The sequence below is a fragment of the Dipodomys ordii genome, unplaced genomic scaffold (genome assembly GCF_000151885.1).
Source record: "Dipodomys ordii isolate 6190 unplaced genomic scaffold, Dord_2.0 Scaffold21, whole genome shotgun sequence".
Taxonomy (NCBI): domain Eukaryota; kingdom Metazoa; phylum Chordata; class Mammalia; order Rodentia; family Heteromyidae; genus Dipodomys; species Dipodomys ordii.
This window is the reverse complement of record NW_012267237.1, coordinates 9,052,990-9,065,161: the sequence shown is the minus strand read 5'-3', so window position 1 is coordinate 9,065,161 and position 12,172 is coordinate 9,052,990.

Genomic DNA, 12,172 nt, shown 5'->3' with positions numbered 1-12,172 from the left:
CAAAGGAGGAGGCTGCAATGCTTGGTAAGAAATGTACGCATTATCCTGCCCATGCAATTGTAACCCCTCTGTACAGTATGTTCACAAATAAAATAAAAAAAATAAAATAAAATAAAAAAAAATGTGTGGAAAGGACAGTGAGGGAAACAGATGTTATTTTGTTTCCTTCCCAAAGATGAGTTGAATAGAAAAAAAAAGCTGTTGTGTGTTAAAAATGGAAGCTATGAAATTATCAGCAGCAGAAATGTCCTGTAGGCTCTGATTGTGTTCTTGCAGACATTTCCCTTCTGTCAGTATTTATAAGTTGCAAAGAGAAAATTATTTCATGGGTGACATTTCAGATGAGTCCTCTGATAGGCTATTTGTGGAAAGACAAAACTGTTGGAATCATTTGTGTGTGGGAATTGACATATTAAAGAGAGGAGGACTTATTTTCTTAATTATAATCGCTTATTAGCTTGGCCCCTTGTCTATTTGTTTGGCACTGCAAAGAGAAGAAAATTAGGAAATGAACTTGTGGCACATTCATTGTTTATTGCTGAGTATCAATCCCACGATCCCCCAAATTCCTGGCTTCAGACGGTGACCGTTTTCCTACCTTATGATTTTGTGAGTGAGGAATTTGGGCTGGGCTTGGCCTCTCAATTATTCTGTGCATGTGCTCTTGAGGGGGATCACTTAACCATGCTCTGCTGGCAGATGGCTGGTCTCGAGGGGCCTAGACAGCATCCCTCCAAAGTCTAGCACTTCAGTGTGGATGGTTGGAAGGATCTGGGATCTGACTTAGTGCCAACACTTGGCCTTCCAGGTCACTTTTTTTTTTTTTTAAAGTAGGAACCATCAGCCTTTTGTTTCTACTTTTCTGATGAAGCAGCTGGCACCATTCAGCGAGTCAAGTGGAGAAGCACGCAAGTTTTGGAGCAGAAAGACCCAGGTCAAGTTGTCATTTTACCATTCTTCAGGCCTTGAGCAAGTCAATGGGCTTTGAGCTCTATCCCATCAAAACCTGCCTTGACATGGCCTCTTTCTGTCACTGTCATTTATTAGAACAAGTCACTAGAACTCTCAGAATTATAATGACTTGCAGAGCTGAAGGTGTAATTACATAAAAAAATGATACCTATAAAACCCTCAGCCACTGCCAAATGCATTACAATAAGTAGTAAAAAGTCAATGGTGTCAGCACCACAACATGGGCAATTTCTTGCAGCCCACATGATCCAAAGTGGTTACCCATTTCTCTGCCTTGTGCTTATTTTTCCAGTGCTCTTGATGTTGGAGATGTTATAGAATGAAAAAAAAGGGACAAAACCAACCTTTTTCAAGGTAGAAAGAATCAATAGACACTGACAATCTAGGCAGTTTAAGTATATGTGCATAATTCACTGTTATAATGAAGTAAAGCTCCACTAACTAGATCTAATACATTCCATGTTATTTATAATCCTTAGTTGTACTGAATGGTAATTTAGACTACAAAGTAAGATTTTATATAAATAACTGTAATTAGGATCAGTTAGATGCCACCGATTTATTCAATTTATTCCATTTTTATTTTTTCTAGTATCTATACTTAGTAACAATATTAACTATTACCATAACCAATAGTATGTATTTTCCTGGTTAACAATCTCTATGTTTATTTATATTCTTCATTCATACATTCATTTATTCATTTAGCTGATGTTTGTTGAGTGCCAGCTGTACTAAGGCCCATTGCTATGTGGTATTGCTACAGATGGTGACCTACAGCCATGAGAAAGGCTTTATTTCAATACAGTGCTAATCTTAACAACACAGCAGAACACTTCTGTGTAAGAGCAGAGAAAACGGCATGAAATCTCATTTGGAGTTTCCAATGAGAACCCCTTGGAAGAGAAGATGAACCCCTAAAACAGGAAGAATTGACTTTCTACATCTGCAGGGTCTATGTCCTTAGATCCTACAGGCTACAGATTGAAAATATTTAACAAAAAAAAGAACAACACAGAATCTGGATGGAACATGGCACAGACTTTTTTTTTGAGTTGTCCTTATAGTAAATAACATACTACTTCACCTAAGATATTTTTAATCATCTTGAGATGATTTCAATCATTCAGGAGGAGATGCCCAGATCATGTACAAATAGTACATAATTTTATCCAACAGATGGGAACATTTATGGAGTTTGATATCTTCAAGGAATTCTGAAGCAGATCTCCTATTGATAAGGAGACAGCTGTAGAATTTAGTCAGGATAAACAGGCAGCGAAGGGCAGTACAGAAAAGGACATTAAACTGGGAATAAAGATCAAGTGTGGGGGAGCAAGGAAGGGGGCACTGGGGCCAGCTCAGGAAGAGCCGTAGGGAGAGGTGTTATGTAACCCAGGTACTGGGTACATTTAGGAGGTTGTCTTGGTGACTACTGAAGGTGGGGAGTCAAATAGCCCCTTTACATTTTGGGGCTGTGACACTTCCTGAGATGGAGGAGGAATTCTGTGAGATAAGACTTTTTAATTTTTAAAAATTTTATTGTCAAGGTGAAGTACAGAGAGGTTACAGTTACATGTGTAAGGTAGTGAGTGCCTTTCGTGTCGAACTTGTTACCCCCTCCCTCCTTTCTCGTTGCAGATGAATTGACTTCGCGTTGTGAATAGGACATTTCAGAAGACCTGCCTGCAGCTGATGGATATCTGTTCTGCACTGTTTTACATAGTAGGTACCAGTCAATGTTGCTATTTAAATTTACATTAATTTAAAACACGTAAAATGTAAAGTGCAATTCTTTGGTCCCATTTTTAGTGTCTACTAGTCATGCACAGCTAGTGGCAGTCACATTGGGTAGTATAGATGTGACACAGTCCCTTTGGGCTGTGAACGCAGTGTGCAAGTTCACTCTGTCAGAATTCTAGCAGGTAGAAGCTGGCAGTCACAGTGTGAGCAGGGTAATCTACTTCACGACGTTCCCTCAGCTTCCTGTGTGGCCAGGAGTCCTTGACATTCCTTAACACTAGTGTCCCATCTCTGCTCCCATTTTCCCAGAGCATCTATACATCACCAAATATATCTGTCCTTAACAAGACACCAGTCGCTGCACTTAGAATCCTACTCTTATTTAGTATGGCTTCATGTTAGCTTGACTACATGTGCAGAGACTCTATTTCCAAATTACTCTTAATGACACTATTGGTGTGATGATGAAGATGTGTGGTATTGTCTGTTCAAGGCTGTCCAACTGGTGGGGGGAGGGTACCCAGATTTGACCCTCTCATCTCTACCTTTGTGGGGCTGGTTCCTAGTGACCTCAGGACCTTTCCCTGAGAGAGACCAGGAGAAGGGGTGACCCACGTCCGAGCAAGAGGCAGGAGATGCACTGGCCAGGATGTGTCACCTGTGCACTGAGGAGAGATGAGGGTGCCTGATGGAGGGGCCGAAACAGCTGCAGCAGGAATGGAAGGAAATCACGTGCTGATTAGGACAATGATCGTCAAGAGGCATTCAGAACCCAGCTGTGAGATGGAAAGCATGGATCTGTAGTGGAACCACTCAGCTCAGTTAAAAAAAAAAAAAGGCTTTTCTTTTTTGCCATCAGCAGTTAGGCAGTTACAAAGCAGAATCTGTTGGTCTTGACTTCAGCTCTTCCTTCCATCTATGCTGTGGCGGTTTTAGGTATGAATCTGGTTACCTGTTAGGTCCTCAGCTCCTGCTCTCCTTCCCCTCCCTCAGACAAGAAAGGCTGTCCCAGCTCCGTTTCTATCCCGAAGACTTGAGACGTAAAGAAGAAATCTGAGCTGTCGAGTCACAAATTCCCTATTTAGAACCTCTTTACCTGAGGAGCCCAGGTCTTCTGTGATGACTTTGGAGAACTAAGAGCCCACACTGGCATCAGGGAGAAGTAGAGAGTGGGAGGAAGGAGAAGAAGACAATTCCTACAGCATCCTATTCCCCTGTCTGTCCCCAGCTCCAGAGAGTATCCGTATAGTTACCGTCCAAGGTCCACTCACTCTCCTGGCATTCTCCCAACAGCATCCTCAGGACACCCAGCCACAGATTTACAAGCAAGTAAATTAGCTCCTAATTCCTGACCAAAATAGAGGAATGTGAATAGATGAACAAGGGGTAGAGTGCCAGGACCTATACTGTGGCCAGCAGAGGGCCTGGTAGGATGATAGTGTCCTCTTACAGAAATGGAAGCTATATCAGGAGCAGTAGGAAATGGACAGTGGGTCCTTTAGAATCCATACTGTTTCAGGCGTGCTGTTGGCTATGACCTGAAGAATCTAAAGTTTGATGGGAACATGAGAACTTTCTGCAAATAACAGACTCTCTGCAATAAGAAATGGACCTTCAAGAACCCACCGGACGAGGCAAGAACCTGGGGATGCTCAGAACCCCAGTGCAGAGCCAGGATGGTCCTGTCTGGAACACAACATTGAATATGAACTTCTGCTCTCATTGTTCTAGTGGAGAAGGCAGCAATTACTAAGTCTAAATTCATTTCCTCCAGCTCTGTATTATTATCGCCTGAGGTGTATAATTATGTGTAAGTCGAGTAGATTGTAAACTACATTTAGTTTCCATTCTGTGATGCAAATTCCCCCCATTCTTACCAAACCCATAAGTATTGTTATGGATAATTTTCTGCACTGGCTGGCTCCCTTCTATCTATCAAACTTAAGATATTAATTTTCCAGAGTGAGCAAAGCAAGGACATGAGTGGGCTTTAGAAAATGTTGCTTGTGTAGGGTTTATTTCTGTTGGGAAGTGAAATTCATTACATTGGTATTTACATTCAAGCATGTGTCTAATCTGACCTCCAGTCACATGGACTAATTCCTTCTCTTTCTCTTTGACAGCTTTACTGGCAGTTATGTTTCTCATACCATAAATTTTCCTCATTTAAAAGGTACAGCTCAGTGATTTTGACTATATTCACAGAGTGGGGCTGCCAACATCAATTTTAGGATATTTTAACACCCTTCAAGGAAACCCCTTAATCTTGAGAGTTGCTCTTTAATCCTTCTTCCCTTGTTCTAGTGCTAGGAAATCATTAAGTCTACCTTCTGTCTCTATAAATTTAACTGTTCTTGACACATCATATTAATTGAATTGTATAATATGTAGTCTTTTGTGATTGGCTTATCTTCGAATTATGCAATTGATTCTTGAACACTGCTGTAGTTGGGGGAGGGTGTCAAATCCCTCATGGTGGAAAGTTTGTATTAAAAAAAAAAGGCTGGGTGCTGGTAGCTCATGCCTGTAATCCTAGCTGCTTGGGAGGCTGAGATCCTCAGATCACTGTTGGAAGCCAGCCTGGGCAGGAAAGTCTGTGAGATTCTTATTTCCAATTAATCACAGAAAAAGCCAGAGGTGGCGGTATGGCTCAAGTAGTAGAGTGCTTTCCTTGAGCAGAAGGAGCCAAGGGACAGCACCAAGGCCCAGAGTTCAAGCCTAGGACTAGCAAAAAAAAAAAAAAAGTATTAAAAAGTTATCTAAGGCCTTCCAAATGTGTGCTTGCAGTTTGCCGAAAAAGAATAATATTGAAAAAAATTGGAAACCTGTGTTAAATCTTAAATATGAAGCTCTTTAAAATATCAGCTGGACCAGATATGAAAAGTTATTTGGGAGGCAGAAATTGAGTGTAGCATGGTTTGAGAAACCATGCTAGGAAAAAAGTAAGACCTTATTTCACCCAGTAAAATTGGGAGTGGTGACACCTGCTTGTCAACCCAGTTACAGAGGGGGTATAAATAGGAGGATTGCAGTCTAAGTTGATCCTGGGGAAAATCTTGAGACCCTACCTGAAAAATAGATAAAGCAAGAATAATTGGAAATAGGGCTCAAGTGACAGAGCCCTAGCCTTCCAAGTATGAGGCCCTGAGTTCAAACCCTAGTGCTACTCAAAACCTTCCTTTTAAAAAGCAGCACATATTAATTGCAGTAAGGAGTTTCATTGTGATATTTCTGTACATGACTATAATGTGATTTGTTCAACTTCACTCCATTACTCTTTTTTTAGCCTCTCTTTCCCTTTTTTTTTTTTTTTGGGCGGGGGGTCTGGTCGTGGGCCTGAACTCTGGGCCTGGGCGCTGTCCCTCAGCTCTTCAGCCCAAGGCTAGCGCTCTACCACTTGAGCCACAGCACCACTTCCGGCTTTTTTCTTTTTGCTTATGTGGTGCTGAGGAATCGAACCCAGGGCCTCAGGCATGCAAGGCAAGCGCTCTACCACTGAGCCACCTTCCCAGCCCTCTCTCTTTCCCTTTTTATAAACAAGGATTAATAGCTGGGTGCTGTTGTTTCATGCCTGTAATCCTAGCTACTCAGGAGGCTGAGATCTGAGGATTGTGGTTCAAAGCTACTGGGGCAGGAGAGTCTGTGAGACTCTTATTTCCAATTAATCACCAGAAAAGTAGAGTTGTGGTTCAAAGTGGTAGAATGCTAACTTTGAGTGAAAAAACTCCAGCACAGCACCCAGGCTCTGAGTTTAAACCCCATAAAACCAACAAAGCAAAACAAACCAAATAAACAAGGCTTAGTGAGTTTTACCTATGAAATATTTCTATCAAATTCCCACCTCTCATCTCTTCCTCTCACTTTCCCCCTCTTGCTGGCTCTCTTCCAAACATCCTACCTTGCCATCCATGTTATATGCTTTTAGGACTAGGTTCTAGGATGAGACAAAATACATGCTGTATCTCTCTGTGTTTTGTCACAACCAAAAAGACACATCCCTATGACAAACATAATAGAAACCTCCTGATACATAGGCAGGAGGGTGTGGTTTCAGCCATAATGGTCTTTAGTCCCAGCCTTTTGTAGCATTCTCCTCGCTGGCTTTCACCTTCCTGTCGTCCTCTTGGGTAAGGAAAGGGATGGTCAGTTGCATTTACTCAGCCCTGTCCTGCTTAGTCCTGGCGAATTCTCAGTTGATAGTCGGCTGCTTGCATCTACTTACCACCTCATGTTGTTGGGATTTCTGGGTGTGCTCAGGACCATCTGGGGTTCTACTTCTCCTCTTGCTACCCATGGAACATTCCACAGAGCTTCTCATTCCTCTCAAACTTGATGCTAAAAGCCTGCTGCTGACCAGACTCCTTACTGTTAGGACAGAATCATCCACAAATACACATTTTATGTGTTATTACATGTGCTGTAGTTTTCTTGATTCACTCATTAGTTTCCCCATCTCCCACAGTTGTGAAAAATCTCCAAATAAGTAGACTCGCACATAAGTAGACTCGCACAGCTCAAACCTGTGTTGCACAAGGGTCAACTGTATTTTTATGATTCCTTCATACAGTGGCATATATCAGTACTTTATTCTTTTTTATTGTCAAGTAATATTCCATTGGGTGGATGGAACATACTTTTTTTCTTCCATTTGTCAGTTGGGTTGCTGATATAGTATTTTCATACAATGGGATATCACTTAGCAATTTAGGTCATTGCTACATTTTGCTACTGTGAATAATGCTACTAGGAACATACTCAGCCAGATTTTCGTGTACACAAATATTTTAATTATCCAGTTTTTGAAGGATAGATCCTTATTTATCTCACTTGTCTTGCATCCTACTGCCTAATAAATTATATCAAAGTTGAGAGCGTTGAAAATACTGAACTATTTTAAAAGAAGCCAAGAACATACAGATGTTACTCTGTTTGGAAGCTAAGACTGAAAAACAACAACAAAGTCTTCTTTTGAAAATCATCTGTTAGAAACCAAGAAACAGAAGGAAGACATTGGGCAGTAGATTTAAACCATTTTTTTTCAGAGATCCATAAGCATACACACCAGCCCATGAGTGGTTCCAAGTTTCGTCCATGTGGCTATTTAAGGATTCACATGATATGATGAGACTCCTAAGCATGCCAGAGCAGGGGTGCAGCAGACAAGACAAGGCACAGAGCTCAGGGTCTGCAGTGAGGCTCAGGGTGAGCAGCTTGGGCCTGGGAATCTCTGGTCTGCTTCTCCTTCTAGAGACCGCAGGATCTGCAAAAGCTCAGGACCTACACGTGAGCTGTATCCACAAGCAGGGAGTGTAACAGGCTAGACTTAAAAGGTAGGTAGGGGTATCCAGAAAGGAAAAACAGCAACGGAATAAGCCAACGCCTGCCAGGGGTTTACTATGGCTTTCATAGTTGGCTAATCATCATTTTTTTCAGACTCGAATGTAGAAAGGTCCTAGAAATATTCCCCAAGTGTGAATGAGGACATGCGGCCGAGTTCCTCGTACTCTGTGCTCTTAAGAAACTCTGCCAAAAAGAGCGAAGAAGGTGGAGAAGAGGAGGCCCTCACAAAGTGACCATTTACTGTTGAACTGAAAGGTCCTTTGTCATTAATGTTATTTTTCGTAGTTGCTGGGTAACCAGAGCAACCGTGTACGAATGCTGATCCAAGTGGTCTTTGGTTTTATAACTTGGGCTCAGCACTCCTTGATGATCTTCCACCCATTATAGTGCTTGCACTTGATCAACCATCTGTGCTGCTCGGAGTTTTTAACCACATCTTGTTAAAATATGCACATTCCAAGTAGCTTGAACATTAACCTCTTCATTACATTGCTTATTGTGGCAGAGCTCTGAAATCATGTCTTAATAACTTGAGAATCCCAAACCTTCTAGCAATTTCTGGCACCTTCTGCCCATATAATCTGGAAAATAGGTATTACCACATTCTAAGGATCACATGTCATCTGATGTTCTTATCATTATTATTGATGGATGTAGAAATGTTTTTCTTAGTAGCTCTTTAAATCCTGTTAATTAAAGCTACTTTTGGAAAGTAATATAATCAGTGTCTCTATAATGAATCTAAGAATGGATGATCCTTTGTTTAGCTCGAACCAAGTCTGAAACTTTCCTGGAGCTTTGCTCTCACTTTTGATTATCAAGTTGTAAAATAGACACATCCACCTGTGTTGTGATTTGAAGGAAAAGAAAGGAACATTTTGAAAAAGTAAAAAGACCTTGGAGTGACTGCTTGCCGACAATGAATTTCCTCAAATTTCAAAACTATTGACTTTACTTGGTAAGGGGCTACTTTGAGAATCTTTAAGAGGGACTGTTTTATTTATGATACTGAGGAGTCAAAACAAAACAATTATGAATAGGCAAAAATAAGAAGGGAAAACTGCTTTTTCAACCATTCTTCAGCACTACACAAGGAATATTGAAACTATGGTGAAGCTAAGCGTATCATTTAGGAGTTAGCTGGCATTTTCTCCTTCAACAACAGAATGTAGCCTGTGTTCTCTTAGGATTAGAAGGTTGTCCTCAGCCTAGAAGGTCAGCCAAGGTCTTGGCTGCTTGAGTTTACCTTTCCAGGTAGGGTAGGGGCTACCTGGCCTGATTGCCTATGAAATTATGGGGAGATGTGAGGGACATTCAGATAAGGAAAACAGATTTAAAAATATTTACATGTATATTTGCATAAGCACAAACATACCTACATTTCTCATTAGTTCAGCTTATTAAGAAAATAGATAAGTGTTTATTAATTTTGAATATACACAACATATCCAGCCCAGGATGGCAAAGAATTGCTTAGCAGGAGATCCTCAAGGAATCACATTTGATGAATGCTTAAGAGTGTTGTTCAATTAGCTTATCAATGATTTATGAATACATAGTTCTCTGGAGTGCTTACACATATTTGGAAAACATAATGACTTACAGAAGGATTTAATAGGCTAATTTTTCCCCTTCAAATAATTTTTGTACACACCATTCATCTACTTAGCAAATAACATCTTCACACCTAGGGAAAAGGCATACTTGAGCCCTGTTCTTGTTGGCACTATCACAAATGGCTATTTTTTTTTAATGTATGAATTTGGTTTTAAGCGATCGATCCCTGTGTCAATCTAAAACTCATCATTTTTTAGGTTTAATTCAAAAAGAAAATATTTCTTAATGACCTTGTCACACTAGTTTTTCTGTTTGTGTGCCTGTCCTGGGGCTTGCACTCAGGGCTTGTGTGCTGTCTCTGAGCTTCTTTTGCTCAAGGCGACAGCTCTACCATTTGATCCACAGCTTCACTTTCAGCATTTTTGGTAGTTTAGTGGAGAGAAGAGTTCCATAGACTTTCCTGCCTCAGCTGGCTTCATACCATAATCCTCAGACTTCAGTCTTCTGAGTAGCTAGGATTACAAGTCTAAGCCACCAGAACCTGGCTTTCTGTCCAAACTGACCCTGATTCTCTTCATCAGAGAGCCCTGGGGTGATGGAAGGTGCTGATAGCTGGCTGTCCTATCAGGAGAGGATACATACAATTTGCTTTTAAAAATATTTTTCTTAGCATGTATTAATTATTTAAATCTTTGGGACATCTACATACATGCAAGCAACATCAATTGACTAAATTCACTTTGTCTTTCTTAACCTTCTTCCCTCCTCCCCATTGTCTTAGCGGATTTCAGCGGACTTTCTTATGCAATGATTATAAAATGCACTTTAAGCATGTTCACCCCTATCACTCTCTTCTTTCCCCTTCACCCTCAGCGGTCGTCTCCCAGAGTCCTTCTTTGACAATCATGTCAACATGATAGTAGCCGTAATGCTGCTGATGTCTGTATTCTGCATATGAGTGAACCATGAGATATTTGTCCTTTGGAGCTTGGCTCTTATTTGCTCATGGAATTTAGTGGAGTTTACAAATACTCTTCCTTGTGAGCAAAAGGCTTTAAGGTGCAGGGATTCCAAACTGAAAGCACCCCTGTTTTCACAGCATTAAGGACAGATGTTTCTCAATTTGCCTGAGAGAAAAACCTTACGTCAAGAGACACGTATTAAGGAAAACCAGACAAATGTGACATGGGAGTCGAGTCTTACTCACTGTTAGGGTTTGGTCAAATCTCTTTCCAGCAGGTCTCCATTGGGTTTGTGGCAAATCTGGTGACCTCTTGCTTGGAGCATCCAGGAGGCATCCTCCTCTCCATCCACATACTGTTGTCATGCTTCTTCCATACTTCCAGATCTCCATCTTTTTTTACCCAACCAAGTTCCATAAGGACCAGGATATATATCTCATTCATCTCCTTTACCTTGTGTAGTTAGTTCCTGCCAATGTTTAGTCAGTGAATGAATGAATGAAAGAAGTGAAAGATTATGGCATGAGACAAACATCAAAAGAGGAGAAGAAAATTTCTACATCACTGGAGTGGTCCCTTTTGGCTATAATAGATCAGAGCTGTGGACAGAGTTGTTCTCCCCCCTGATTATCTGTTGAAGTGTGAGTCTTCTGAGATACTGCTTGGAGGAGGTAATTAGAGGCAAATGAGTTCCTAAGCATAGGGCTGTAATATCACAGGATTGGGACTGGTGCCTTTGTGAGTTGACGAGAGTGTGGAAGGTATCTTTGCATCTGCACAGAGGATGAGCCCTGCGATGACAAAGTAAGAAGGCTGCCATCTGCAAGCTGGGCAGAGCCCTCAGCACAAACTGCCTGTGCTGCTACCTGAGCTTGGATTTGGTGTCCTCAGGACTTGGAGATCATCAAGGCCTGTTGCTGGAAGCCTCAGTCTGCTACTTTGTTGTGGCAGCCTGTGCTGAACAAGGTAACACCTTATTGATTATTTGCTCCAGCAGGTTTGGGTCCTTCAGTCTTGCTGGATCTACTGGTCAGAGATGATTGGACCAAGCTGAATGCTGTGTCAGGATTCTTCCTCCAGGAATTGGAGTTAAGACATCTTTGGCATCTCTTATAGGTACTTGAAGCAGGCAGAGGCTCTGTACACTTGGGTGACAGACACAGGACTCGCTCTTCTGCTGTGTCATGGCCAAGGGAAGGAGGATAGAGAGGCACATGGGGAGAGCAGGGCACAGAGATGCTGCCTGGATGCTGTCTGTCTATCTATCTATCTATCTATCTATCTATCTATCTATCTATCTATCTATCTATCTATCATCTATCTATCATTTATCTATCTATCATCTATCTATCTATCAATCTACCTTCCTATCTATCTATATCTATCTATCTATCATCTATCTATCTATCATTTATCTATCATCTATCTATCTGTCTATCATTTATCTATCTATCTATCAATCTACCTTCCTATCTACATCTATCTATCTATCTATCTATCTATCTATCTATCTATCTATCTATCTATCTATCTATCTATCTATCTATCTGCCTGCCTGCTTGTCTGTCTGTCAGTCTTTCTATGCATCCATGCATCTA